Genomic DNA, 27,438 nt, shown 5'->3' with positions numbered 1-27,438 from the left:
GTAGCTAGGTTCCAACTCCCATGTCCGAGTGAGTAGCAGACATCTGCCTCCCATGCATACACACTTCTGAGAGTTGAGCTTATGGCCTGTAACCCTACATCCTGCCTGCCGCTACCTTTCGCTTCCAAAAGGCCTAGGCTCGCTGCTTGACGCAAGTGTTGGGAGAGGTAACTGGAATCTCCCGGCACACAAGACGAGTGCCTCCAAGCTCAATCAAGCGATTTCCTAGTAATTCCTGGGGTAGACTGGTGCTACGTACTAAGTTCCATACGTGAGTAGGTACTTGAACGCCTTGTCCAAAAACATCTTACTTCTGAGAGTTGAGCTCACCCTCAGTCCCTCACAGTTCCACACTGCCTGCAGAGTGAGTTTCGCACGTCTTCACCAGAGACGTTTGCCAGAGGCTTCTGAGACGCAAGTTAACAATGCAGACCTGGAGGGTATCTCCAGGTGCAGTAGAGTGGTAATCTGGGAACCTCCTGTCTCAGAATACTGCTACCTTCACCCTGCCATAAGAATGCAGCTAGTTGACAGCTGGCTTCAAGGCATGCTTCCCTGTGAGAGCTAAGGACAGGGCACAACCCTCCCGCATCCTGCTTGACTGTAGAAGGAGCTGCTAACGTCCTCATGTTAGTGGCAGGGAAAGGTTGTGCGAAAAGCATGTGGAATCGTTGTGCCTGAACCCACGTGTATCTGAGTTGAACACAGCGATTTCCAAAGTCCTTCTTCATCAGAGTGTAGCTAGGTTCCCACTCGCATGTCCGAGTGGGTAGCAGACATCTGCCTCCCATGCATACCCACTTCTGAGAGTTGAGCTTATGGCCTGTAACCCTACCTCCTGCCTGCAGCTACCTTTCGCTTCCAAAAGGCCTAGGCTCGCTGCTTCACCGAAGTGCTTGGAGAGGTAACTGGAATCTCCCGGCACACAAGACTAGTGCCTCCAAGCTCAATCCAGCGATTTCCCAGTAATTCCTGGGGTAGACTGGTGCTACATACTAAGTTCCATATGTGAGAAGGTAGCTGAACGCCTTGTCCAAAATCATCTTACTGCTGAGAGTTGAGCTCACCCTCAGTCCCTCACAGTTCCACACTGCCTGCAGAGTAGGTTTCCCACGTCTTCACCAGAGACGTTTGCCAGAGGCCTCTGAGACGCAAGTTAACAACGCAGACCTGGAGGGTATCTCCAGGTGCAGTAGAGTGGTAATCTGGGAACCTCCTTACTCAGAATACTGCTACCTTCACACTGTCATAAGAATGCAGCTAGTTGAGAGCTGGCTTCTAGGCATGCTTCCCTGTGAGAGCTGAGGACAGGGCAGAACCCTCCCGTACCCTGCCTGACTGTAGACGTACCTGCTAACCTCCTTATGTTAGTGGCTGGGATAGGTTGTGGGAAAAGCATGTGTAAGCATTGGGCCTGAACTCCCGTGTATCTGAGTTGAATACAGCGATTTCCAACATCCTTCTTCAATAGGAGTGTAGCTAGGTTCCAACTCCCATGTCCGAGTGAGTAGCAGACATCTGCCTCCCATGCATACACACTTCTGAGAGTTGAGCTTATGGCCTGTAACCCTACATCCTGCCTGCCGCTACCTTTCGCTTCCAAAAGGCCTAGGCTCGCTGCTTGACGCAAGTGTTGGGAGAGGTAACTGGAATCTCCCGGCACACAAGACGAGTGCCTCCAAGCTCAATCAAGCGATTTCCTAGTAATTCCTGGGGTAGACTGGTGCTACGTACTAAGTTCCATACGTGAGTAGGTACTTGAACGCCTTGTCCAAAAACATCTTACTTCTGAGAGTTGAGCTCACCCTCAGTCCCTCACAGTTCCACACTGCCTGCAGAGTGAGTTTCGCACGTCTTCACCAGAGACGTTTGCCAGAGGCTTCTGAGACGCAAGTTAACAATGCAGACCTGGAGGGTATCTCCAGGTGCAGTAGAGTGGTAATCTGGGAACCTCCTGTCTCAGAATACTGCTACCTTCACCCTGCCATAAGAATGCAGCTAGTTGACAGCTGGCTTCAAGGCATGCTTCCCTGTGAGAGCTAAGGACAGGGCACAACCCTCCCGCATCCTGCTTGACTGTAGAAGGAGCTGCTAACGTCCTCATGTTAGTGGCAGGGAAAGGTTGTGCGAAAAGCATGTGGAATCGTTGTGCCTGAACCCACGTGTATCTGAGTTGAACACAGCGATTTCCAAAGTCCTTCTTCATCAGAGTGTAGCTAGGTTCCCACTCGCATGTCCGAGTGGGTAGCAGACATCTGCCTCCCATGCATACCCACTTCTGAGAGTTGAGCTTATGGCCTGTAACCCTACCTCCTGCCTGCAGCTACCTTTCGCTTCCAAAAGGCCTAGGCTCGCTGCTTCACCGAAGTGCTTGGAGAGGTAACTGGAATCTCCCGGCACACAAGACTAGTGCCTCCAAGCTCAAACCAGCGATTTCCCAGTAATTCCTGGGGTAGACTGGTGCTACATACTAAGTTCCATATGTGAGAAGGTAGCTGAACGCCTTGTCCAAAATCATCTTACTGCTGAGAGTTGAGCTCACCCTCAGTCCCTCACAGTTCCACACTGCCTGCAGAGTAGGTTTCCCACGTCTTCACCAGAGACTTTTGCCAGAGGCCTCTGAGACGCAAGTTAACAACGCAGACCTGGACGGTATCTCCAGGTGCAGTAGAGTGGTAATCTGGGAACCTCCTTACTCAGAATACTGCTACCTTCACACTGTCATAAGAATGCAGCTAGTTGAGAGCTGGCTTCTAGGCATGCTTCCCTGTGAGAGCTGAGGACAGGGCAGAACCCTCCCGCACCCTGCCTGACTGTAGACGTACCTGCTAACCTCCTTATGTTAGTGGCTGGGATAGGTTGTGGGAAAAGCATGTGTAAGCATTGGGCCTGAACTCCCGTGTATCTGAGTTGAATACAGCGATTTCCAACATCCTTCTTCAATAGGAGTGTAGCTAGGTTCCAACTCCCATGTCCGAGTGGGTAGCAGACATCTGCCTCCCATGCATACACACTTCTGAGAGTTGAGCTTATGGCCTGTAACCCTACATCCTGCCTGCCGCTACCTTTCGCTTCCAAAAGGCCTAGGCTCGCTGCTTGACGCAAGTGTTGGGAGAGGTAACTGGAATCTCCCGGCACACAAGACGAGTGCCTCCAAGCTCAATCAAGCGATTTCCTAGTAATTCCTGGGGTAGACTGGTGCTACGTACTAAGTTCCATACGTGAGTAGGTACTTGAACGCCTTGTCCAAAAACATCTTACTTCTGAGAGTTGAGCTCACCCTCAGTCCCTCACAGTTCCACACTGCCTGCAGAGTGAGTTTCGCACGTCTTCACCAGAGACGTTTGCCAGAGGCTTCTGAGACGCAAGTTAACAATGCAGACCTGGAGGGTATCTCCAGGTGCAGTAGAGTGGTAATCTGGGAACCTCCTGTCTCAGAATACTGCTACCTTCACCCTGCCATAAGAATGCAGCTAGTTGACAGCTGGCTTCAAGGCATGCTTCCCTGTGAGAGCTAAGGACAGGGCACAACCCTCCCGCATCCTGCTTGACTGTAGAAGGAGCTGCTAACGTCCTCATGTTAGTGGCAGGGAAAGGTTGTGCGAAAAGCATGTGGAATCGTTGTGCCTGAACCCACGTGTATCTGAGTTGAACACAGCGATTTCCAAAGTCCTTCTTCATCAGAGTGTAGCTAGGTTCCCACTCGCATGTCCGAGTGGGTAGCAGACATCTGCCTCCCATGCATACCCACTTCTGAGAGTTGAGCTTATGGCCTGTAACCCTACCTCCTGCCTGCAGCTACCTTTCGCTTCCAAAAGGCCTAGGCTCGCTGCTTCACCGAAGTGCTTGGAGAGGTAACTGGAATCTCCCGGCACACAAGACTAGTGCCTCCAAGCTCAATCCAGCGATTTCCCAGTAATTCCTGGGGTAGACTGGTGCTACATACTAAGTTCCATATGTGAGAAGGTAGCTGAACGCCTTGTCCAAAATCATCTTACTGCTGAGAGTTGAGCTCACCCTCAGTCCCTCACAGTTCCACACTGCCTGCAGAGTAGGTTTCCCACGTCTTCACCAGAGACTTTTGCCAGAGGCCTCTGAGACGCAAGTTAACAACGCAGACCTGGACGGTATCTCCAGGTGCAGTAGAGTGGTAATCTGGGAACCTCCTTACTCAGAATACTGCTACCTTCACACTGTCATAAGAATGCAGCTAGTTGAGAGCTGGCTTCTAGGCATGCTTCCCTGTGAGAGCTGAGGACAGGGCAGAACCCTCCCGCACCCTGCCTGACTGTAGACGTACCTGCTAACCTCCTTATGTTAGTGGCTGGGATAGGTTGTGGGAAAAGCATGTGTAAGCATTGGGCCTGAACTCCCGTGTATCTGAGTTGAATACAGCGATTTCCAACATCCTTCTTCAATAGGAGTGTAGCTAGGTTCCAACTCCCATGTCCGAGTGAGTAGCAGACATCTGCCTCCCATGCATACACACTTCTGAGAGTTGAGCTTATGGCCTGTAACCCTACATCCTGCCTGCCGCTACCTTTCGCTTCCAAAAGGCCTAGGCTCGCTGCTTGACGCAAGTGTTGGGAGAGGTAACTGGAATCTCCCGGCACACAAGACGAGTGCCTCCAAGCTCAATCAAGCGATTTCCTAGTAATTCCTGGGGTAGACTGGTGCTACGTACTAAGTTCCATACGTGAGTAGGTACTTGAACGCCTTGTCCAAAAACATCTTACTTCTGAGAGTTGAGCTCACCCTCAGTCCCTCACAGTTCCACACTGCCTGCAGAGTGAGTTTCGCACGTCTTCACCAGAGACGTTTGCCAGAGGCTTCTGAGACGCAAGTTAACAATGCAGACCTGGAGGGTATCTCCAGGTGCAGTAGAGTGGTAATCTGGGAACCTCCTGTCTCAGAATACTGCTACCTTCACCCTGCCATAAGAATGCAGCTAGTTGACAGCTGGCTTCAAGGCATGCTTCCCTGTGAGAGCTAAGGACAGGGCACAACCCTCCCGCATCCTGCTTGACTGTAGAAGGAGCTGCTAACGTCCTCATGTTAGTGGCAGGGAAAGGTTGTGCGAAAAGCATGTGGAATCGTTGTGCCTGAACCCACGTGTATCTGAGTTGAACACAGCGATTTCCAAAGTCCTTCTTCATCAGAGTGTAGCTAGGTTCCCACTCGCATGTCCGAGTGGGTAGCAGACATCTGCCTCCCATGCATACCCACTTCTGAGAGTTGAGCTTATGGCCTGTAACCCTACCTCCTGCCTGCAGCTACCTTTCGCTTCCAAAAGGCCTAGGCTCGCTGCTTCACCGAAGTGCTTGGAGAGGTAACTGGAATCTCCCGGCACACAAGACTAGTGCCTCCAAGCTCAATCCAGCGATTTCCCAGTAATTCCTGGGGTAGACTGGTGCTACATACTAAGTTCCATATGTGAGAAGGTAGCTGAACGCCTTGTCCAAAATCATCTTACTGCTGAGAGTTGAGCTCACCCTCAGTCCCTCACAGTTCCACACTGCCTGCAGAGTAGGTTTCCCACGTCTTCACCAGAGACTTTTGCCAGAGGCCTCTGAGACGCAAGTTAACAACGCAGACCTGGAGGGTATCTCCAGGTGCAGTAGAGTGGTAATCTGGGAACCTCCTTACTCAGAATACTGCTACCTTCACACTGTCATAAGAATGCAGCTAGTTGAGAGCTGGCTTCTAGGCATGCTTCCCTGTGAGAGCTGAGGACAGGGCAGAACCCTCCCGCACCCTGCCTGACTGTAGACGTACCTGCTAACCTCCTTATGTTAGTGGCTGGGATAGGTTGTGGGAAAAGCATGTGTAAGCATTGGGCCTGAACTCCCGTGTATCTGAGTTGAATACAGCGATTTCCAACATCCTTCTTCAATAGGAGTGTAGCTAGGTTCCAACTCCCATGTCCGAGTGAGTAGCAGACATCTGCCTCCCATGCATACACACTTCTGAGAGTTGAGCTTATGGCCTGTAACCCTACATCCTGCCTGCCGCTACCTTTCGCTTCCAAAAGGCCTAGGCTCGCTGCTTGACGCAAGTGTTGGGAGAGGTAACTGGAATCTCCCGGCACACAAGACGAGTGCCTCCAAGCTCAATCAAGCGATTTCCTAGTAATTCCTGGGGTAGACTGGTGCTACGTACTAAGTTCCATACGTGAGTAGGTACTTGAACGCCTTGTCCAAAAACATCTTACTTCTGAGAGTTGAGCTCACCCTCAGTCCCTCACAGTTCCACACTGCCTGCAGAGTGAGTTTCGCACGTCTTCACCAGAGACGTTTGCCAGAGGCTTCTGAGACGCAAGTTAACAATGCAGACCTGGAGGGTATCTCCAGGTGCAGTAGAGTGGTAATCTGGGAACCTCCTGTCTCAGAATACTGCTACCTTCACCCTGCCATAAGAATGCAGCTAGTTGACAGCTGGCTTCAAGGCATGCTTCCCTGTGAGAGCTAAGGACAGGGCACAACCCTCCCGCATCCTGCTTGACTGTAGAAGGAGCTGCTAACGTCCTCATGTTAGTGGCAGGGAAAGGTTGTGCGAAAAGCATGTGGAATCGTTGTGCCTGAACCCACGTGTATCTGAGTTGAACACAGCGATTTCCAAAGTCCTTCTTCATCAGAGTGTAGCTAGGTTCCCACTCGCATGTCCGAGTGGGTAGCAGACATCTGCCTCCCATGCATACCCACTTCTGAGAGTTGAGCTTATGGCCTGTAACCCTACCTCCTGCCTGCAGCTACCTTTCGCTTCCAAAAGGCCTAGGCTCGCTGCTTCACCGAAGTGCTTGGAGAGGTAACTGGAATCTCCCGGCACACAAGACTAGTGCCTCCAAGCTCAAACCAGCGATTTCCCAGTAATTCCTGGGGTAGACTCGTGCTACATACTAAGTTCCATATGTGAGAAGGTAGCTGAACGCCTTGTCCAAAATCATCTTACTGCTGAGAGTTGAGCTCACCCTCAGTCCCTCACAGTTCCACACTGCCTGCAGAGTAGGTTTCCCACGTCTTCACCAGAGACTTTTGCCAGAGGCCTCTGAGACGCAAGTTAACAACGCAGACCTGGACGGTATCTCCAGGTGCAGTAGAGTGGTAATCTGGGAACCTCCTTACTCAGAATACTGCTACCTTCACACTGTCATAAGAATGCAGCTAGTTGAGAGCTGGCTTCTAGGCATGCTTCCCTGTGAGAGCTGAGGACAGGGCAGAACCCTCCCGCACCCTGCCTGACTGTAGACGTACCTGCTAACCTCCTTATGTTAGTGGCTGGGATAGGTTGTGGGAAAAGCATGTGTAAGCATTGGGCCTGAACTCCCGTGTATCTGAGTTGAATACAGCGATTTCCAACATCCTTCTTCAATAGGAGTGTAGCTAGGTTCCAACTCCCATGTCCGAGTGAGTAGCAGACATCTGCCTCCCATGCATACACACTTCTGAGAGTTGAGCTTATGGCCTGTAACCCTACATCCTGCCTGCCGCTACCTTTCGCTTCCAAAAGGCCTAGGCTCGCTGCTTGACGCAAGTGTTGGGAGAGGTAACTGGAATCTCCCGGCACACAAGACGAGTGCCTCCAAGCTCAATCAAGCGATTTCCTAGTAATTCCTGGGGTAGACTGGTGCTACGTACTAAGTTCCATACGTGAGTAGGTACTTGAACGCCTTGTCCAAAAACATCTTACTTCTGAGAGTTGAGCTCACCCTCAGTCCCTCACAGTTCCACACTGCCTGCAGAGTGAGTTTCGCACGTCTTCACCAGAGACGTTTGCCAGAGGCTTCTGAGACGCAAGTTAACAATGCAGACCTGGAGGGTATCTCCAGGTGCAGTAGAGTGGTAATCTGGGAACCTCCTGTCTCAGAATACTGCTACCTTCACCCTGCCATAAGAATGCAGCTAGTTGACAGCTGGCTTCAAGGCATGCTTCCCTGTGAGAGCTAAGGACAGGGCACAACCCTCCCGCATCCTGCTTGACTGTAGAAGGAGCTGCTAACGTCCTCATGTTAGTGGCAGGGAAAGGTTGTGCGAAAAGCATGTGGAATCGTTGTGCCTGAACCCACGTGTATCTGAGTTGAACACAGCGATTTCCAAAGTCCTTCTTCATCAGAGTGTAGCTAGGTTCCCACTCGCATGTCCGAGTGGGTAGCAGACATCTGCCTCCCATGCATACCCACTTCTGAGAGTTGAGCTTATGGCCTGTAACGCTACCTCCTGCCTGCAGCTACCTTTCCCTTCCAAAAGGCCTAGGCTCGCTGCTTCACCGAAGTGCTTGGAGAGGTAACTGGAATCTCCCGGCACACAAGACTAGTGCCTCCAAGCTCAAACCAGCGATTTCCCAGTAATTCCTGGGGTAGACTGGTGCTACATACTAAGTTCCATATGTGAGAAGGTAGCTGAACGCCTTGTCCAAAATCATCTTACTGCTGAGAGTTGAGCTCACCCTCAGTCCCTCACAGTTCCACACTGCCTGCAGAGTAGGTTTCCCACGTCTTCACCAGAGACTTTTGCCAGAGGCCTCTGAGACGCAAGTTAACAACGCAGACCTGGAGGGTATCTCCAGGTGCAGTAGAGTGGTAATCTGGGAACCTCCTTACTCAGAATACTGCTACCTTCACACTGTCATAAGAATGCAGCTAGTTGAGAGCTGGCTTCTAGGCATGCTTCCCTGTGAGAGCTGAGGACAGGGCAGAACCCTCCCGCACCCTGCCTGACTGTAGACGTACCTGCTAACCTCCTTATGTTAGTGGCTGGGATAGGTTGTGGGAAAAGCATGTGTAAGCATTGGGCCTGAACTCCCGTGTATCTGAGTTGAATACAGCGATTTCCAACATCCTTCTTCAATAGGAGTGTAGCTAGGTTCCAACTCCCATGTCCGAGTGAGTAGCAGACATCTGCCTCCCATGCATACACACTTCTGAGAGTTGAGCTTATGGCCTGTAACCCTACATCCTGCCTGCCGCTACCTTTCGCTTCCAAAAGGCCTAGGCTCGCTGCTTGACGCAAGTGTTGGGAGAGGTAACTGGAATCTCCCGGCACACAAGACGAGTGCCTCCAAGCTCAATCAAGCGATTTCCTAGTAATTCCTGGGGTAGACTGGTGCTACGTACTAAGTTCCATACGTGAGTAGGTACTTGAACGCCTTGTCCAAAAACATCTTACTTCTGAGAGTTGAGCTCACCCTCAGTCCCTCACAGTTCCACACTGCCTGCAGAGTGAGTTTCGCACGTCTTCACCAGAGACGTTTGCCAGAGGCTTCTGAGACGCAAGTTAACAATGCAGACCTGGAGGGTATCTCCAGGTGCAGTAGAGTGGTAATCTGGGAACCTCCTGTCTCAGAATACTGCTACCTTCACCCTGCCATAAGAATGCAGCTAGTTGACAGCTGGCTTCAAGGCATGCTTCCCTGTGAGAGCTAAGGACAGGGCACAACCCTCCCGCATCCTGCTTGACTGTAGAAGGAGCTGCTAACGTCCTCATGTTAGTGGCAGGGAAAGGTTGTGCGAAAAGCATGTGGAATCGTTGTGCCTGAACCCACGTGTATCTGAGTTGAACACAGCGATTTCCAAAGTCCTTCTTCATCAGAGTGTAGCTAGGTTCCCACTCGCATGTCCGAGTGGGTAGCAGACATCTGCCTCCCATGCATACCCACTTCTGAGAGTTGAGCTTATGGCCTGTAACCCTACCTCCTGCCTGCAGCTACCTTTCGCTTCCAAAAGGCCTAGGCTCGCTGCTTCACCGAAGTGCTTGGAGAGGTAACTGGAATCTCCCGGCACACAAGACTAGTGCCTCCAAGCTCAATCCAGCGATTTCCCAGTAATTCCTGGGGTAGACTGGTGCTACATACTAAGTTCCATATGTGAGAAGGTAGCTGAACGCCTTGTCCAAAATCATCTTACTGCTGAGAGTTGAGCTCACCCTCAGTCCCTCACAGTTCCACACTGCCTGCAGAGTAGGTTTCCCACGTCTTCACCAGAGACTTTTGCCAGAGGCCTCTGAGACGCAAGTTAACAACGCAGACCTGGACGGTATCTCCAGGTGCAGTAGAGTGGTAATCTGGGAACCTCCTTACTCAGAATACTGCTACCTTCACACTGTCATAAGAATGCAGCTAGTTGAGAGCTGGCTTCTAGGCATGCTTCCCTGTGAGAGCTGAGGACAGGGCAGAACCCTCCCGCACCCTGCCTCACTGTAGACGTACCTGCTAACCTCCTTATGTTAGTGGCTGGGATAGGTTGTGGGAAAAGCATGTGTAAGCATTGGGCCTGAACTCCCGTGTATCTGAGTTGAATACAGCGATTTCCAACATCCTTCTTCAATAGGAGTGTAGCTAGGTTCCAACTCCCATGTCCGAGTGGGTAGCAGACATCTGCCTCCCATGCATACACACTTCTGAGAGTTGAGCTTATGGCCTGTAACCCTACATCCTGCCTGCCGCTACCTTTCGCTTCCAAAAGGCCTAGGCTCGCTGCTTGACGCAAGTGTTGGGAGAGGTAACTGGAATCTCCCGGCACACAAGACGAGTGCCTCCAAGCTCAATCAAGCGATTTCCTAGTAATTCCTGGGGTAGACTGGTGCTACGTACTAAGTTCCATACGTGAGTAGGTACTTGAACGCCTTGTCCAAAAACATCTTACTTCTGAGAGTTGAGCTCACCCTCAGTCCCTCACAGTTCCACACTGCCTGCAGAGTGAGTTTCGCACGTCTTCACCAGAGACGTTTGCCAGAGGCTTCTGAGACGCAAGTTAACAATGCAGACCTGGAGGGTATCTCCAGGTGCAGTAGAGTGGTAATCTGGGAACCTCCTGTCTCAGAATACTGCTACCTTCACCCTGCCATAAGAATGCAGCTAGTTGACAGCTGGCTTCAAGGCATGCTTCCCTGTGAGAGCTAAGGACAGGGCACAACCCTCCCGCATCCTGCTTGACTGTAGAAGGAGCTGCTAACGTCCTCATGTTAGTGGCAGGGAAAGGTTGTGCGAAAAGCATGTGGAATCGTTGTGCCTGAACCCACGTGTATCTGAGTTGAACACAGCGATTTCCAAAGTCCTTCTTCATCAGAGTGTAGCTAGGTTCCCACTCGCATGTCCGAGTGGGTAGCAGACATCTGCCTCCCATGCATACCCACTTCTGAGAGTTGAGCTTATGGCCTGTAACCCTACCTCCTGCCTGCAGCTACCTTTCGCTTCCAAAAGGCCTAGGCTCGCTGCTTCACCGAAGTGCTTGGAGAGGTAACTGGAATCTCCCGGCACACAAGACTAGTGCCTCCAAGCTCAATCCAGCGATTTCCCAGTAATTCCTGGGGTAGACTGGTGCTACATACTAAGTTCCATATGTGAGAAGGTAGCTGAACGCCTTGTCCAAAATCATCTTACTGCTGAGAGTTGAGCTCACCCTCAGTCCCTCACAGTTCCACACTGCCTGCAGAGTAGGTTTCCCACGTCTTCACCAGAGACTTTTGCCAGAGGCCTCTGAGACGCAAGTTAACAACGCAGACCTGGAGGGTATCTCCAGGTGCAGTAGAGTGGTAATCTGGGAACCTCCTTACTCAGAATACTGCTACCTTCACACTGTCATAAGAATGCAGCTAGTTGAGAGCTGGCTTCTAGGCATGCTTCCCTGTGAGAGCTGAGGACAGGGCAGAACCCTCCCGCACCCTGCCTGACTGTAGACGTACCTGCTAACCTCCTTATGTTAGTGGCTGGGATAGGTTGTGGGAAAAGCATGTGTAAGCATTGGGCCTGAACTCCCGTGTATCTGAGTTGAATACAGCGATTTCCAACATCCTTCTTCAATAGGAGTGTAGCTAGGTTCCAACTCCCATGTCCGAGTGAGTAGCAGACATCTGCCTCCCATGCATACACACTTCTGAGAGTTGAGCTTATGGCCTGTAACCCTACATCCTGCCTGCCGCTACCTTTCGCTTCCAAAAGGCCTAGGCTCGCTGCTTGACGCAAGTGTTGGGAGAGGTAACTGGAATCTCCCGGCACACAAGACGAGTGCCTCCAAGCTCAATCAAGCGATTTCCTAGTAATTCCTGGGGTAGACTGGTGCTACGTACTAAGTTCCATACGTGAGTAGGTACTTGAACGCCTTGTCCAAAAACATCTTACTTCTGAGAGTTGAGCTCACCCTCAGTCCCTCACAGTTCCACACTGCCTGCAGAGTGAGTTTCGCACGTCTTCACCAGAGACGTTTGCCAGAGGCTTCTGAGACGCAAGTTAACAATGCAGACCTGGAGGGTATCTCCAGGTGCAGTAGAGTGGTAATCTGGGAACCTCCTGTCTCAGAATACTGCTACCTTCACCCTGCCATAAGAATGCAGCTAGTTGACAGCTGGCTTCAAGGCATGCTTCCCTGTGAGAGCTAAGGACAGGGCACAACCCTCCCGCATCCTGCTTGACTGTAGAAGGAGCTGCTAACGTCCTCATGTTAGTGGCAGGGAAAGGTTGTGCGAAAAGCATGTGGAATCGTTGTGCCTGAACCCACGTGTATCTGAGTTGAACACAGCGATTTCCAAAGTCCTTCTTCATCAGAGTGTAGCTAGGTTCCCACTCGCATGTCCGAGTGGGTAGCAGACATCTGCCTCCCATGCATACCCACTTCTGAGAGTTGAGCTTATGGCCTGTAACCCTACCTCCTGCCTGCAGCTACCTTTCCCTTCCAAAAGGCCTAGGCTCGCTGCTTCACCGAAGTGCTTGGAGAGGTAACTGGAATCTCCCGGCACACAAGACTAGTGCCTCCAAGCTCAAACCAGCGATTTCCCAGTAATTCCTGGGGTAGACTGGTGCTACATACTAAGTTCCATATGTGAGAAGGTAGCTGAACGCCTTGTCCAAAATCATCTTACTGCTGAGAGTTGAGCTCACCCTCAGTCCCTCACAGTTCCACACTGCCTGCAGAGTAGGTTTCCCACGTCTTCACCAGAGACTTTTGCCAGAGGCCTCTGAGACGCAAGTTAACAACGCAGACCTGGAGGGTATCTCCAGGTGCAGTAGAGTGGTAATCTGGGAACCTCCTTACTCAGAATACTGCTACCTTCACACTGTCATAAGAATGCAGCTAGTTGAGAGCTGGCTTCTAGGCATGCTTCCCTGTGAGAGCTGAGGACAGGGCAGAACCCTCCCGCACCCTGCCTGACTGTAGACGTACCTGCTAACCTCCTTATGTTAGTGGCTGGGATAGGTTGTGGGAAAAGCATGTGTAAGCATTGGGCCTGAACTCCCGTGTATCTGAGTTGAATACAGCGATTTCCAACATCCTTCTTCAATAGGAGTGTAGCTAGGTTCCAACTCCCATGTCCGAGTGAGTAGCAGACATCTGCCTCCCATGCATACACACTTCTGAGAGTTGAGCTTATGGCCTGTAACCCTACATCCTGCCTGCCGCTACCTTTCGCTTCCAAAAGGCCTAGGCTCGCTGCTTGACGCAAGTGTTGGGAGAGGTAACTGGAATCTCCCGGCACACAAGACGAGTGCCTCCAAGCTCAATCAAGCGATTTCCTAGTAATTCCTGGGGTAGACTGGTGCTACGTACTAAGTTCCATACGTGAGTAGGTACTTGAACGCCTTGTCCAAAAACATCTTACTTCTGAGAGTTGAGCTCACCCTCAGTCCCTCACAGTTCCACACTGCCTGCAGAGTGAGTTTCGCACGTCTTCACCAGAGACGTTTGCCAGAGGCTTCTGAGACGCAAGTTAACAATGCAGACCTGGAGGGTATCTCCAGGTGCAGTAGAGTGGTAATCTGGGAACCTCCTGTCTCAGAATACTGCTACCTTCACCCTGCCATAAGAATGCAGCTAGTTGACAGCTGGCTTCAAGGCATGCTTCCCTGTGAGAGCTAAGGACAGGGCACAACCCTCCCGCATCCTGCTTGACTGTAGAAGGAGCTGCTAACGTCCTCATGTTAGTGGCAGGGAAAGGTTGTGCGAAAAGCATGTGGAATCGTTGTGCCTGAACCCACGTGTATCTGAGTTGAACACAGCGATTTCCAAAGTCCTTCTTCATCAGAGTGTAGCTAGGTTCCCACTCGCATGTCCGAGTGGGTAGCAGACATCTGCCTCCCATGCATACCCACTTCTGAGAGTTGAGCTTATGGCCTGTAACCCTACCTCCTGCCTGCAGCTACCTTTCGCTTCCAAAAGGCCTAGGCTCGCTGCTTCACCGAAGTGCTTGGAGAGGTAACTGGAATCTCCCGGCACACAAGACTAGTGCCTCCAAGCTCAATCCAGCGATTTCCCAGTAATTCCTGGGGTAGACTGGTGCTACATACTAAGTTCCATATGTGAGAAGGTAGCTGAACGCCTTGTCCAAAATCATCTTACTGCTGAGAGTTGAGCTCACCCTCAGTCCCTCACAGTTCCACACTGCCTGCAGAGTAGGTTTCCCACGTCTTCACCAGAGACTTTTGCCAGAGGCCTCTGAGACGCAAGTTAACAACGCAGACCTGGAGGGTATCTCCAGGTGCAGTAGAGTGGTAATCTGGGAACCTCCTTACTCAGAATACTGCTACCTTCACACTGTCATAAGAATGCAGCTAGTTGAGAGCTGGCTTCTAGGCATGCTTCCCTGTGAGAGCTGAGGACAGGGCAGAACCCTCCCGCACCCTGCCTGACTGTAGACGTACCTGCTAACCTCCTTATGTTAGTGGCTGGGATAGGTTGTGGGAAAAGCATGTGTAAGCATTGGGCCTGAACTCCCGTGTATCTGAGTTGAATACAGCGATTTCCAACATCCTTCTTCAATAGGAGTGTAGCTAGGTACCAACTCCCATGTCCGAGTGGGTAGCAGACATCTGCCTCCCATGCATACACACTTCTGAGAGTTGAGCTTATGGCCTGTAACCCTACATCCTGCCTGCCGCTACCTTTCGCTTCCAAAAGGCCTAGGCTCGCTGCTTGACGCAAGTGTTGGGAGAGGTAACTGGAATCTCCCGGCACACAAGACGAGTGCCTCCAAGCTCAATCAAGCGATTTCCTAGTAATTCCTGGGGTAGACTGGTGCTACGTACTAAGTTCCATACGTGAGTAGGTACTTGAACGCCTTGTCCAAAAACATCTTACTTCTGAGAGTTGAGCTCACCCTCAGTCCCTCACAGTTCCACACTGCCTGCAGAGTGAGTTTCGCACGTCTTCACCAGAGACGTTTGCCAGAGGCTTCTGAGACGCAAGTTAACAATGCAGACCTGGAGGGTATCTCCAGGTGCAGTAGAGTGGTAATCTGGGAACCTCCTGTCTCAGAATACTGCTACCTTCACCCTGCCATAAGAATGCAGCTAGTTGACAGCTGGCTTCAAGGCATGCTTCCCTGTGAGAGCTAAGGACAGGGCACAACCCTCCCGCATCCTGCTTGACTGTAGAAGGAGCTGCTAACGTCCTCATGTTAGTGGCAGGGAAAGGTTGTGCGAAAAGCATGTGGAATCGTTGTGCCTGAACCCACGTGTATCTGAGTTGAACACAGCGATTTCCAAAGTCCTTCTTCATCAGAGTGTAGCTAGGTTCCCACTCGCATGTCCGAGTGGGTAGCAGACATCTGCCTCCCATGCATACCCACTTCTGAGAGTTGAGCTTATGGCCTGTAACCCTACCTCCTGCCTGCAGCTACCTTTCGCTTCCAAAAGGCCTAGGCTCGCTGCTTCACCGAAGTGCTTGGAGAGGTAACTGGAATCTCCCGGCACACAAGACTAGTGCCTCCAAGCTCAATCCAGCGATTTCCCAGTAATTCCTGGGGTAGACTGGTGCTACATACTAAGTTCCATATGTGAGAAGGTAGCTGAACGCCTTGTCCAAAATCATCTTACTGCTGAGAGTTGAGCTCACCCTCAGTCCCTCACAGTTCCACACTGCCTGCAGAGTAGGTTTCCCACGTCTTCACCAGAGACTTTTGCCAGAGGCCTCTGAGACGCAAGTTAACAACGCAGACCTGGAGGGTATCTCCAGGTGCAGTAGAGTGGTAATCTGGGAACCTCCTTACTCAGAATACTGCTACCTTCACACTGTCATAAGAATGCAGCTAGTTGAGAGCTGGCTTCTAGGCATGCTTCCCTGTGAGAGCTGAGGACAGGGCAGAACCCTCCCGCACCCTGCCTGACTGTAGACGTACCTGCTAACCTCCTTATGTTAGTGGCTGGGATAGGTTGTGGGAAAAGCATGTGTAAGCATTGGGCCTGAACTCCCGTGTATCTGAGTTGAATACAGCGATTTCCAACATCCTTCTTCAATAGGAGTGTAGCTAGGTTCCAACTCCCATGTCCGAGTGAGTAGCAGACATCTGCCTCCCATGCATACACACTTCTGAGAGTTGAGCTTATGGCCTGTAACCCTACATCCTGCCTGCCGCTACCTTTCGCTTCCAAAAGGCCTAGGCTCGCTGCTTGACGCAAGTGTTGGGAGAGGTAACTGGAATCTCCCGGCACACAAGACGAGTGCCTCCAAGCTCAATCAAGCGATTTCCTAGTAATTCCTGGGGTAGACTGGTGCTACGTACTAAGTTCCATACGTGAGTAGGTACTTGAACGCCTTGTCCAAAAACATCTTACTTCTGAGAGTTGAGCTCACCCTCAGTCCCTCACAGTTCCACACTGCCTGCAGAGTGAGTTTCGCACGTCTTCACCAGAGACGTTTGCCAGAGGCTTCTGAGACGCAAGTTAACAATGCAGACCTGGAGGGTATCTCCAGGTGCAGTAGAGTGGTAATCTGGGAACCTCCTGTCTCAGAATACTGCTACCTTCACCCTGCCATAAGAATGCAGCTAGTTGACAGCTGGCTTCAAGGCATGCTTCCCTGTGAGAGCTAAGGACAGGGCACAACCCTCCCGCATCCTGCTTGACTGTAGAAGGAGCTGCTAACGTCCTCATGTTAGTGGCAGGGAAAGGTTGTGCGAAAAGCATGTGGAATCGTTGTGCCTGAACCCACGTGTATCTGAGTTGAACACAGCGATTTCCAAAGTCCTTCTTCATCAGAGTGTAGCTAGGTTCCCACTCGCATGTCCGAGTGGGTAGCAGACATCTGCCTCCCATGCATACCCACTTCTGAGAGTTGAGCTTATGGCCTGTAACCCTACCTCCTGCCTGCAGCTACCTTTCGCTTCCAAAAGGCCTAGGCTCGCTGCTTCACCGAAGTGCTTGGAGAGGTAACTGGAATCTCCCGGCACACAAGACTAGTGCCTCCAAGCTCAAACCAGCGATTTCCCAGTAATTCCTGGGGTAGACTGGTGCTACATACTAAGTTCCATATGTGAGAAGGTAGCTGAACGCCTTGTCCAAAATCATCTTACTGCTGAGAGTTGAGCTCACCCTCAGTCCCTCACAGTTCCACACTGCCTGCAGAGTAGGTTTCCCACGTCTTCACCAGAGACTTTTGCCAGAGGCCTCTGAGACGCAAGTTAACAACGCAGACCTGGAGGGTATCTCCAGGTGCAGTAGAGTGGTAATCTGGGAACCTCCTTACTCAGAATACTGCTACCTTCACACTGTCATAAGAATGCAGCTAGTTGAGAGCTGGCTTCTAGGCATGCTTCCCTGTGAGAGCTGAGGACAGGGCAGAACCCTCCCGCACCCTGCCTCACTGTAGACGTACCTGCTAACCTCCTTATGTTAGTGGCTGGGATAGGTTGTGGGAAAAGCATGTGTAAGCATTGGGCCTGAACTCCCGTGTATCTGAGTTGAATACAGCGATTTCCAACATCCTTCTTCAATAGGAGTGTAGCTAGGTTCCAACTCCCATGTCCGAGTGAGTAGCAGACATCTGCCTCCCATGCATACACACTTCTGAGAGTTGAGCTTATGGCCTGTAACCCTACATCCTGCCTGCCGCTACCTTTCGCTTCCAAAAGGCCTAGGCTCGCTGCTTGACGCAAGTGTTGGGAGAGGTAACTGGAATCTCCCGGCACACAAGACGAGTGCCTCCAAGCTCAATCAAGCGATTTCCTAGTAATTCCTGGGGTAGACTGGTGCTACGTACTAAGTTCCATACGTGAGTAGGTAGTTGAACGCCTTGTCCAAAAACATCTTACTTCTGAGAGTTGAGCTCACCCTCAGTCCCTCACAGTTCCACACTGCCTGCAGAGTGAGTTTCGCACGTCTTCACCAGAGACGTTTGCCAGAGGCTTCTGAGACGCAAGTTAACAATGCAGACCTGGAGGGTATCTCCAGGTGCAGTAGAGTGGTAATCTGGGAACCTCCTGTCTCAGAATACTGCTACCTTCACCCTGCCATAAGAATGCAGCTAGTTGACAGCTGGCTTCAAGGCATGCTTCCCTGTGAGAGCTAAGGACAGGGCACAACCCTCCCGCATCCTGCTTGACTGTAGAAGGAGCTGCTAACGTCCTCATGTTAGTGGCAGGGAAAGGTTGTGCGAAAAGCATGTGGAATCGTTGTGCCTGAACCCACGTGTATCTGAGTTGAACACAGCGATTTCCAAAGTCCTTCTTCATCAGAGTGTAGCTAGGTTCCCACTCGCATGTCCGAGTGGGTAGCAGACATCTGCCTCCCATGCATACCCGTTCTGAGAGTTGAGCTTATGGCCTGTAACCCTACCTCCTGCCTGCAGCTACCTTTCGCTTCCAAAAGGCCTAGGCTCGCTGCTTCACCGAAGTGCTTGGAGAGGTAACTGGAATCTCCCGGCACACAAGACTAGTGCCTCCAAGCTCAATCCAGCGATTTCCCAGTAATTCCTGGGGTAGACTGGTGCTACATACTAAGTTCCATATGTGAGAAGGTAGCTGAACGCCTTGTCCAAAATCATCTTACTGCTGAGAGTTGAGCTCACCCTCAGTCCCTCACAGTTCCACACTGCCTGCAGAGTAGGTTTCCCACGTCTTCACCAGAGACTTTTGCCAGAGGCCTCTGAGACGCAAGTTAACAACGCAGACCTGGAGGGTATCTCCAGGTGCAGTAGAGTGGTAATCTGGGAACCTCCTTACTCAGAATACTGCTACCTTCACACTGTCATAAGAATGCAGCTAGTTGAGAGCTGGCTTCTAGGCATGCTTCCCTGTGAGAGCTGAGGACAGGGCAGAACCCTCCCGCACCCTGCCTGACTGTAGACGTACCTGCTAACCTCCTTATGTTAGTGGCTGGGATAGGTTGTGGGAAAAGCATGTGTAAGCATTGGGCCTGAACTCCCGTGTATCTGAGTTGAATACAGCGATTTCCAACATCCTTCTTCAATAGGAGTGTAGCTAGGTTCCAACTCCCATGTCCGAGTGGGTAGCAGATATCTGCCTCCCATGCATACACACTTCTGAGAGTTGAGCTTATGGCCTGTAACCCTACATCCTGCCTGCCGCTACCTTTCGCTTCCAAAAGGCCTAGGCTCGCTGCTTGACGCAAGTGTTGGGAGAGGTAACTGGAATCTCCCGGCACACAAGACGAGTGCCTCCAAGCTCAATCAAGCGATTTCCTAGTAATTCCTGGGGTAGACTGGTGCTACGTACTAAGTTCCATACGTGAGTAGGTACTTGAACGCCTTGTCCAAAAACATCTTACTTCTGAGAGTTGAGCTCACCCTCAGTCCCTCACAGTTCCACACTGCCTGCAGAGTGAGTTTCGCACGTCTTCACCAGAGACGTTTGCCAGAGGCTTCTGAGACGCAAGTTAACAATGCAGACCTGGAGGGTATCTCCAGGTGCAGTAGAGTGGTAATCTGGGAACCTCCTGTCTCAGAATACTGCTACCTTCACCCTGCCATAAGAATGCAGCTAGTTGACAGCTGGCTTCAAGGCATGCTTCCCTGTGAGAGCTAAGGACAGGGCACAACCCTCCCGCATCCTGCTTGACTGTAGAAGGAGCTGCTAACGTCCTCATGTTAGTGGCAGGGAAAGGTTGTGCGAAAAGCATGTGGAATCGTTGTGCCTGAACCCACGTGTATCTGAGTTGAACACAGCGATTTCCAAAGTCCTTCTTCATCAGAGTGTAGCTAGGTTCCCACTCGCATGTCCGAGTGGTTAGCAGACATCTGCCTCCCATGCATACCCACTTCTGAGAGTTGAGCTTATGGCCTGTAACCCTACCTCCTGCCTGCAGCTACCTTTCGCTTCCAAAAGGCCTAGGCTCGCTGCTTCACCGAAGTGCTTGGAGAGGTAACTGGAATCTCCCGGCACACAAGACTAGTGCCTCCAAGCTCAATCCAGCGATTTCCCAGTAATTCCTGGGGTAGACTGGTGCTACATACTAAGTTCCATATGTGAGAAGGTAGCTGAACGCCTTGTCCAAAATCATCTTACTGCTGAGAGTTGAGCTCACCCTCAGTCCCTCACAGTTCCACACTGCCTGCAGAGTAGGTTTCCCACGTCTTCACCAGAGACTTTTGCCAGAGGCCTCTGAGACGCAAGTTAACAACGCAGACCTGGACGGTATCTCCAGGTGCAGTAGAGTGGTAATCTGGGAACCTCCTTACTCAGAATACTGCTACCTTCACACTGTCATAAGAATGCAGCTAGTTGAGAGCTGGCTTCTAGGCATGCTTCCCTGTGAGAGCTGAGGACAGGGCAGAACCCTCCCGCACCCTGCCTGACTGTAGACGTACCTGCTAACCTCCTTATGTTAGTGGCTGGGATAGGTTGTGGGAAAAGCATGTGTAAGCATTGGGCCTGAACTCCCGTGTATCTGAGTTGAATACAGCGATTTCCAACATCCTTCTTCAATAGGAGTGTAGCTAGGTTCCAACTCCCATGTCCGAGTGGGTAGCAGACATCTGCCTCCCATGCATACACACTTCTGAGAGTTGAGCTTATGGCCTGTAACCCTACATCCTGCCTGCCGCTACCTTTCGCTTCCAAAAGGCCTAGGCTCGCTGCTTGACGCAAGTGTTGGGAGAGGTAACTGGAATCTCCCGGCACACAAGACGAGTGCCTCCAAGCTCAATCAAGCGATTTCCTAGTAATTCCTGGGGTAGACTGGTGCTACGTACTAAGTTCCATACGTGAGTAGGTACTTGAACGCCTTGTCCAAAAACATCTTACTTCTGAGAGTTGAGCTCACCCTCAGTCCCTCACAGTTCCACACTGCCTGCAGAGTGAGTTTCGCACGTCTTCACCAGAGACGTTTGCCAGAGGCTTCTGAGACGCAAGTTAACAATGCAGACCTGGAGGGTATCTCCAGGTGCAGTAGAGTGGTAATCTGGGAACCTCCTGTCTCAGAATACTGCTACCTTCACCCTGCCATAAGAATGCAGCTAGTTGACAGCTGGCTTCAAGGCATGCTTCCCTGTGAGAGCTAAGGACAGGGCACAACCCTCCCGCATCCTGCTTGACTGTAGAAGGAGCTGCTAACGTCCTCATGTTAGTGGCAGGGAAAGGTTGTGCGAAAAGCATGTGGAATCGTTGTGCCTGAACCCACGTGTATCTGAGTTGAACACAGCGATTTCCAAAGTCCTTCTTCATCAGAGTGTAGCTAGGTTCCCACTCGCATGTCCGAGTGGGTAGCAGACATCTGCCTCCCATGCATACCCACTTCTGAGAGTTGAGCTTATGGCCTGTAACCCTACCTCCTGCCTGCAGCTACCTTTCGCTTCCAAAAGGCCTAGGCTCGCTGCTTCACCGAAGTGCTTGGAGAGGTAACTGGAATCTCCCGGCACACAAGACTAGTGCCTCCAAGCTCAAACCAGCGATTTCCCAGTAATTCCTGGGGTAGACTGGTGCTACATACTAAGTTCCATATGTGAGAAGGTAGCTGAACGCCTTGTCCAAAATCATCTTACTGCTGAGAGTTGAGCTCACCCTCAGTCCCTCACAGTTCCACACTGCCTGCAGAGTAGGTTTCCCACGTCTTCACCAGAGACTTTTGCCAGAGGCCTCTGAGACGCAAGTTAACAACGCAGACCTGGAGGGTATCTCCAGGTGCAGTAGAGTGGTAATCTGGGAACCTCCTTACTCAGAATACTGCTACCTTCACACTGTCATAAGAATGCAGCTAGTTGAGAGCTGGCTTCTAGGCATGCTTCCCTGTGAGAGCTGAGGACAGGGCAGAACCCTCCCGCACCCTGCCTCACTGTAGACGTACCTGCTAACCTCCTTATGTTAGTGGCTGGGATAGGTTGTGGGAAAAGCATGTGTAAGCATTGGGCCTGAACTCCCGTGTATCTGAGTTGAATACAGCGATTTCCAACATCCTTCTTCAATAGGAGTGTAGCTAGGTTCCAACTCCCATGTCCGAGTGAGTAGCAGACATCTGCCTCCCATGCATACACACTTCTGAGAGTTGAGCTTATGGCCTGTAACCCTACATCCTGCCTGCCGCTACCTTTCGCTTCCAAAAGGCCTAGGCTCGCTGCTTGACGCAAGTGTTGGGAGAGGTAACTGGAATCTCCCGGCACACAAGACGAGTGCCTCCAAGCTCAATCAAGCGATTTCCTAGTAATTCCTGGGGTAGACTGGTGCTACGTACTAAGTTCCATACGTGAGTAGGTACTTGAACGCCTTGTCCAAAAACATCTTACTTCTGAGAGTTGAGCTCACCCTCAGTCCCTCACAGTTCCACACTGCCTGCAGAGTGAGTTTCGCACGTCTTCACCAGAGACGTTTGCCAGAGGCTTCTGAGACGCAAGTTAACAATGCAGACCTGGAGGGTATCTCCAGGTGCAGTAGAGTGGTAATCTGGGAACCTCCTGTCTCAGAATACTGCTACCTTCACCCTGCCATAAGAATGCAGCTAGTTGACAGCTGGCTTCAAGGCATGCTTCCCTGTGAGAGCTAAGGACAGGGCACAACCCTCCCGCATCCTGCTTGACTGTAGAAGGAGCTGCTAACGTCCTCATGTTAGTGGCAGGGAAAGGTTGTGCGAAAAGCATGTGGAATCGTTGTGCCTGAACCCACGTGTATCTGAGTTGAACACAGCGATTTCCAAAGTCCTTCTTCATCAGAGTGTAGCTAGGTTCCCACTCGCATGTCCGAGTGGGTAGCAGACATCTGCCTCCCATGCATACCCACTTCTGAGAGTTGAGCTTATGGCCTGTAACCCTACCTCCTGCCTGCAGCTACCTTTCGCTTCCAAAAGGCCTAGGCTCGCTGCTTCACCGAAGTGCTTGGAGAGGTAACTGGAATCTCCCGGCACACAAGACTAGTGCCTCCAAGCTCAATCCAGCGATTTCCCAGTAATTCCTGGGGTAGACTGGTGCTACATACTAAGTTCCATATGTGAGAAGGTAGCTGAACGCCTTGTCCAAAATCATCTTACTGCTGAGAGTTGAGCTCACCCTCAGTCCCTCACAGTTCCACACTGCCTGCAGAGTAGGTTTCCCACGTCTTCACCAGAGACTTTTGCCAGAGGCCTCTGAGACGCAAGTTAACAACGCAGACCTGGAGGGTATCTCCAGGTGCAGTAGAGTGGTAATCTGGGAACCTCCTTACTCAGAATACTGCTACCTTCACACTGTCATAAGAATGCAGCTAGTTGAGAGCTGGCTTCTAGGCATGCTTCCCTGTGAGAGCTGAGGACAGGGCAGAACCCTCCCGCACCCTGCCTGACTGTAGACGTACCTGCTAACCTCCTTATGTTAGTGGCTGGGATAGGTTGTGGGAAAAGCATGTGTAAGCATTGGGCCTGAACTCCCGTGTATCTGAGTTGAATACAGCGATTTCCAACATCCTTCTTCAATAGGAGTGTAGCTAGGTTCCAACTCCCATGTCCGAGTGAGTAGCAGACATCTGCCTCCCATGCATACACACTTCTGAGAGTTGAGCTTATGGCCTGTAACCCTACATCCTGCCTGCCGCTACCTTTCGCTTCCAAAAGGCCTAGGCTCGCTGCTTGACGCAAGTGTTGGGAGAGGTAACTGGAATCTCCCGGCACACAAGACGAGTGCCTCCAAGCTCAATCAAGCGATTTCCTAGTAATTCCTGGGGTAGACTGGTGCTACGTACAAAGTTCCATACGTGAGTAGGTACTTGAACGCCTTGTCCAAAAACATCTTACTTCTGAGAGTTGAGCTCACCCTCAGTCCCTCACAGTTCCACACTGCCTGCAGAGTGAGTTTCGCACGTCTTCACCAGAGACGTTTGCCAGAGGCTTCTGAGACGCAAGTTAACAATGCAGACCTGGAGGGTATCTCCAGGTGCAGTAGAGTGGTAATCTGGGAACCTCCTGTCTCAGAATACTGCTACCTTCACCCTGCCATAAGAATGAAGCTAGTTGACAGCTGGCTTCAAGGCATGCTTCCTTGTGAGAGCTAAGGACAGGGCACAACCCTCCCGCATCCTGCTTGACTGTAGAAGGAGCTGCTAACGTCCTCATGTTAGTGGCAGGGAAAGGTTGTGCGAAAAGCATGTGGAATCGTTGTGCCTGAACCCACGTGTATCTGAGTTGAACACAGCGATTTCCAAAGTCCTTCTTCATCAGAGTGTAGCTAGGTTCCCACTCGCATGTCCGAGTGGGTAGCAGACATCTGCCTCCCATGCATACCCACTTCTGAGAGTTGAGCTTATGGCCTGTAACCCTACCTCCTGCCTGCAGCTACCTTTCGCTTCCAAAAGGCCTAGGCTCGCTGCTTCACCGAAGTGTTGGGAGAGGTAACTGGAATCTCCCGGCACACAAGACTAGTGCCTCCAAGCTCAATCCAGCGATTTCCCAGTAATTCCTGGGGTAGACTGGTGCTACATACTAAGTTCCATATGTGAGAAGGTAGCTGAACGCCTTGTCCAAAATCATCTTACTGCTGAGAGTTGAGCTCACCCTCAGTCCCTCACAGTTCCACACTGCCTGCAGAGTAGGTTTCCCACGTCTTCACCAGAGACTTTTGCCAGAGGCCTCTGAGACGCAAGTTAACAATGCAGACCTGGAGAGTATCTCCAGGTGCAGTAGGGTGTTAATCTGGGAACCTCCTTACTCAGAATACTGCTACCTTCACACTGTCATAAGAATGCAGCTAGTTGAGAGCTGGCTTCTAGGCATGCTTCCCTGTGAGAGCTGAGGACAGGGCAGAACCCTCCCGCACCCTGCCTGACTGTAGACGTACCTGCTAACCTCCTTATGTTAGTGGCTGGGATAGGTTGTGGGAAAAGCATGTGAAACCATTGGGCCTGAACTCCCGTGTATCTGAGTTGAATACAGCGATTTCCAACATCCTTCTTCAATAGGAGTGTAGCTAGGTTCCAACTCCCATGTCCGAGTGGGTAGCAGACATCTGCCTCCCATGCATACACACTTCTGAGAGTTGAGCTTATGGCCTGTAACCCTACATCCTGCCTGCCGCTACCTTTCGCTTCCAAAAGGCCTAGGCTCGCTGCTTGACGCAAGTGTTGGGAGAGGTAACTGGAATCTCCCGGCACACAAGACGAGTGCCTCCAAGCTCAATCAAGCGATTTCCTAGTAATTCCTGGGGTAGACTGGTGCTACGTACTAAGTTCCATACGTGAGTAGGTAGTTGAACGCCTTGTCCAAAAACATCTTACTTCTGAGAGTTGAGCTCACCCTCAGTCCCTCACAGTTCCACACTGCCTGCAGAGTGAGTTTCGCACGTCTTCACCAGAGACGTTTGCCAGAGGCTTCTGAGACGCAAGTTAACAATGCAGACCTGGAGGGTATCTCCAGGTGCAGTAGAGTGGTAATCTGGGAACCTCCTGTCTCAGAATACTGCTACCTTCACCCTGCCATAAGAATGCAGCTAGTTGACAGCTGGCTTCAAGGCATGCTTCCCTGTGAGAGCTAAGGACAGGGCACAACCCTCCCGCATCCTGCTTGACTGTAGAAGGAGCTGCTAACGTCCTCATGTTAGTGGCAGGGAAAGGTTGTGCGAAAAGCATGTGGAATCGTTGTGCCTGAACCCACGTGTATCTGAGTTGAACACAGCGATTTCCAAAGTCCTTCTTCATCAGAGTGTAGCTAGGTTCCCACTCGCATGTCCGAGTGGGTAGCAGACATCTGCCTCCCATGCATACCCACTTCTGAGAGTTGAGCTTATGGCCTGTAACCCTACCTCCTGCCTGCAGCTACCTTTCGCTTCCAAAAGGCCTAGGCTCGCTGCTTCACCGAAGTGCTTGGAGAGGTAACTGGAATCTCCCGGCACACAAGACTAGTGCCTCCAAGCTCAATCCAGCGATTTCCCAGTAATTCCTGGGGTAGACTGGTGCTACATACTAAGTTCCATATGTGAGAAGGTAGCTGAACGCCTTGTCCAAAATCATCTTACTGCTGAGAGTTGAGCTCACCCTCAGTCCCTCACAGTTCCACACTGCCTGCAGAGTAGGTTTCCCACGTCTTCACCAGAGACTTTTGCCAGAGGCCTCTGAGACGCAAGTTAACAACGCAGACCTGGAGGGTATCTCCAGGTGCAGTAGAGTGGTAATCTGGGAACCTCCTTACTCAGAATACTGCTACCTTCACACTGTCATAAGAATGCAGCTAGTTGAGAGCTGGCTTCTAGGCATGCTTCCCTGTGAGAGCTGAGGACAGGGCAGAACCCTCCCGCACCCTGCCTCACTGTAGACGTACCTGCTAACCTCCTTATGTTAGTGGCTGGGATAGGTTGTGGGAAAAGCATGTGTAAGCATTGGGCCTGAACTCCCGTGTATCTGAGTTGAATACAGCGATTTCCAACATCCTTCTTCAATAGGAGTGTAGCTAGGTTCCAACTCCCATGTCCGAGTGAGTAGCAGACATCTGCCTCCCATGCATACACACTTCTGAGAGTTGAGCTTATGGCCTGTAACCCTACATCCTGCCTGCCGCTACCTTTCGCTTCCAAAAGGCCTAGGCTCGCTGCTTGACGCAAGTGTTGGGAGAGGTAACTGGAATCTCCCGGCACACAAGACGAGTGCCTCCAAGCTCAATCAAGCGATTTCCTAGTAATTCCTGGGGTAGACTGGTGCTACGTACTAAGTTCCATACGTGAGTAGGTACTTGAACGCCTTGTCCAAAAACATCTTACTTCTGAGAGTTGAGCTCACCCTCAGTCCCTCACAGTTCCACTCTGCCTGCAGAGTGAGTTTCGCACGTCTTCACCAGAGACGTTTGCCAGAGGCTTCTGAGACGCAAGTTAACAATGCAGACCTGGAGGGTATCTCCAGGTGCAGTAGAGTGGTAATCTGGGAACCTCCTTACTCATAATACTGCTACCTTCACACTGTCATAAGAATGCAGCTAGTTGAGAGCTGGCTTCTAGGCATGCTTCCCTGTGAGAGCTGAGGACAGGGCAGAACCCTCCCGCACCCTGCCTGACTGTAGACGTACCTGCTAACCTCCTTATGTTAGTGGCTGGGATAGGTTGTGGGAAAAGCATGTGAAACCATTGGGCCTGAACTCCCGTGTATCTGAGTTGAATACAGCGATTTCCAACATCCTTCTTCAATAGGAGTGTAGCTAGGTTCCAACTCCCATGTCCGAGTGGGTAGCAGACATCTGCCTCCCATGCATACCCACTTCTGAGAGTTGAGCTTATGGCCTGTAACCCTACCTCCTGCCTGCAGCTACCTTTCGCTTCCAAAAGGCCTAGGCTCGCTGCTTCAC

Source organism: Canis aureus, chromosome 16 (genome assembly GCF_053574225.1).
Source record: "Canis aureus isolate CA01 chromosome 16, VMU_Caureus_v.1.0, whole genome shotgun sequence".
Taxonomy (NCBI): Eukaryota; Metazoa; Chordata; class Mammalia; order Carnivora; family Canidae; genus Canis; species Canis aureus.
This window is presented reverse-complemented; position numbering follows the sequence as displayed.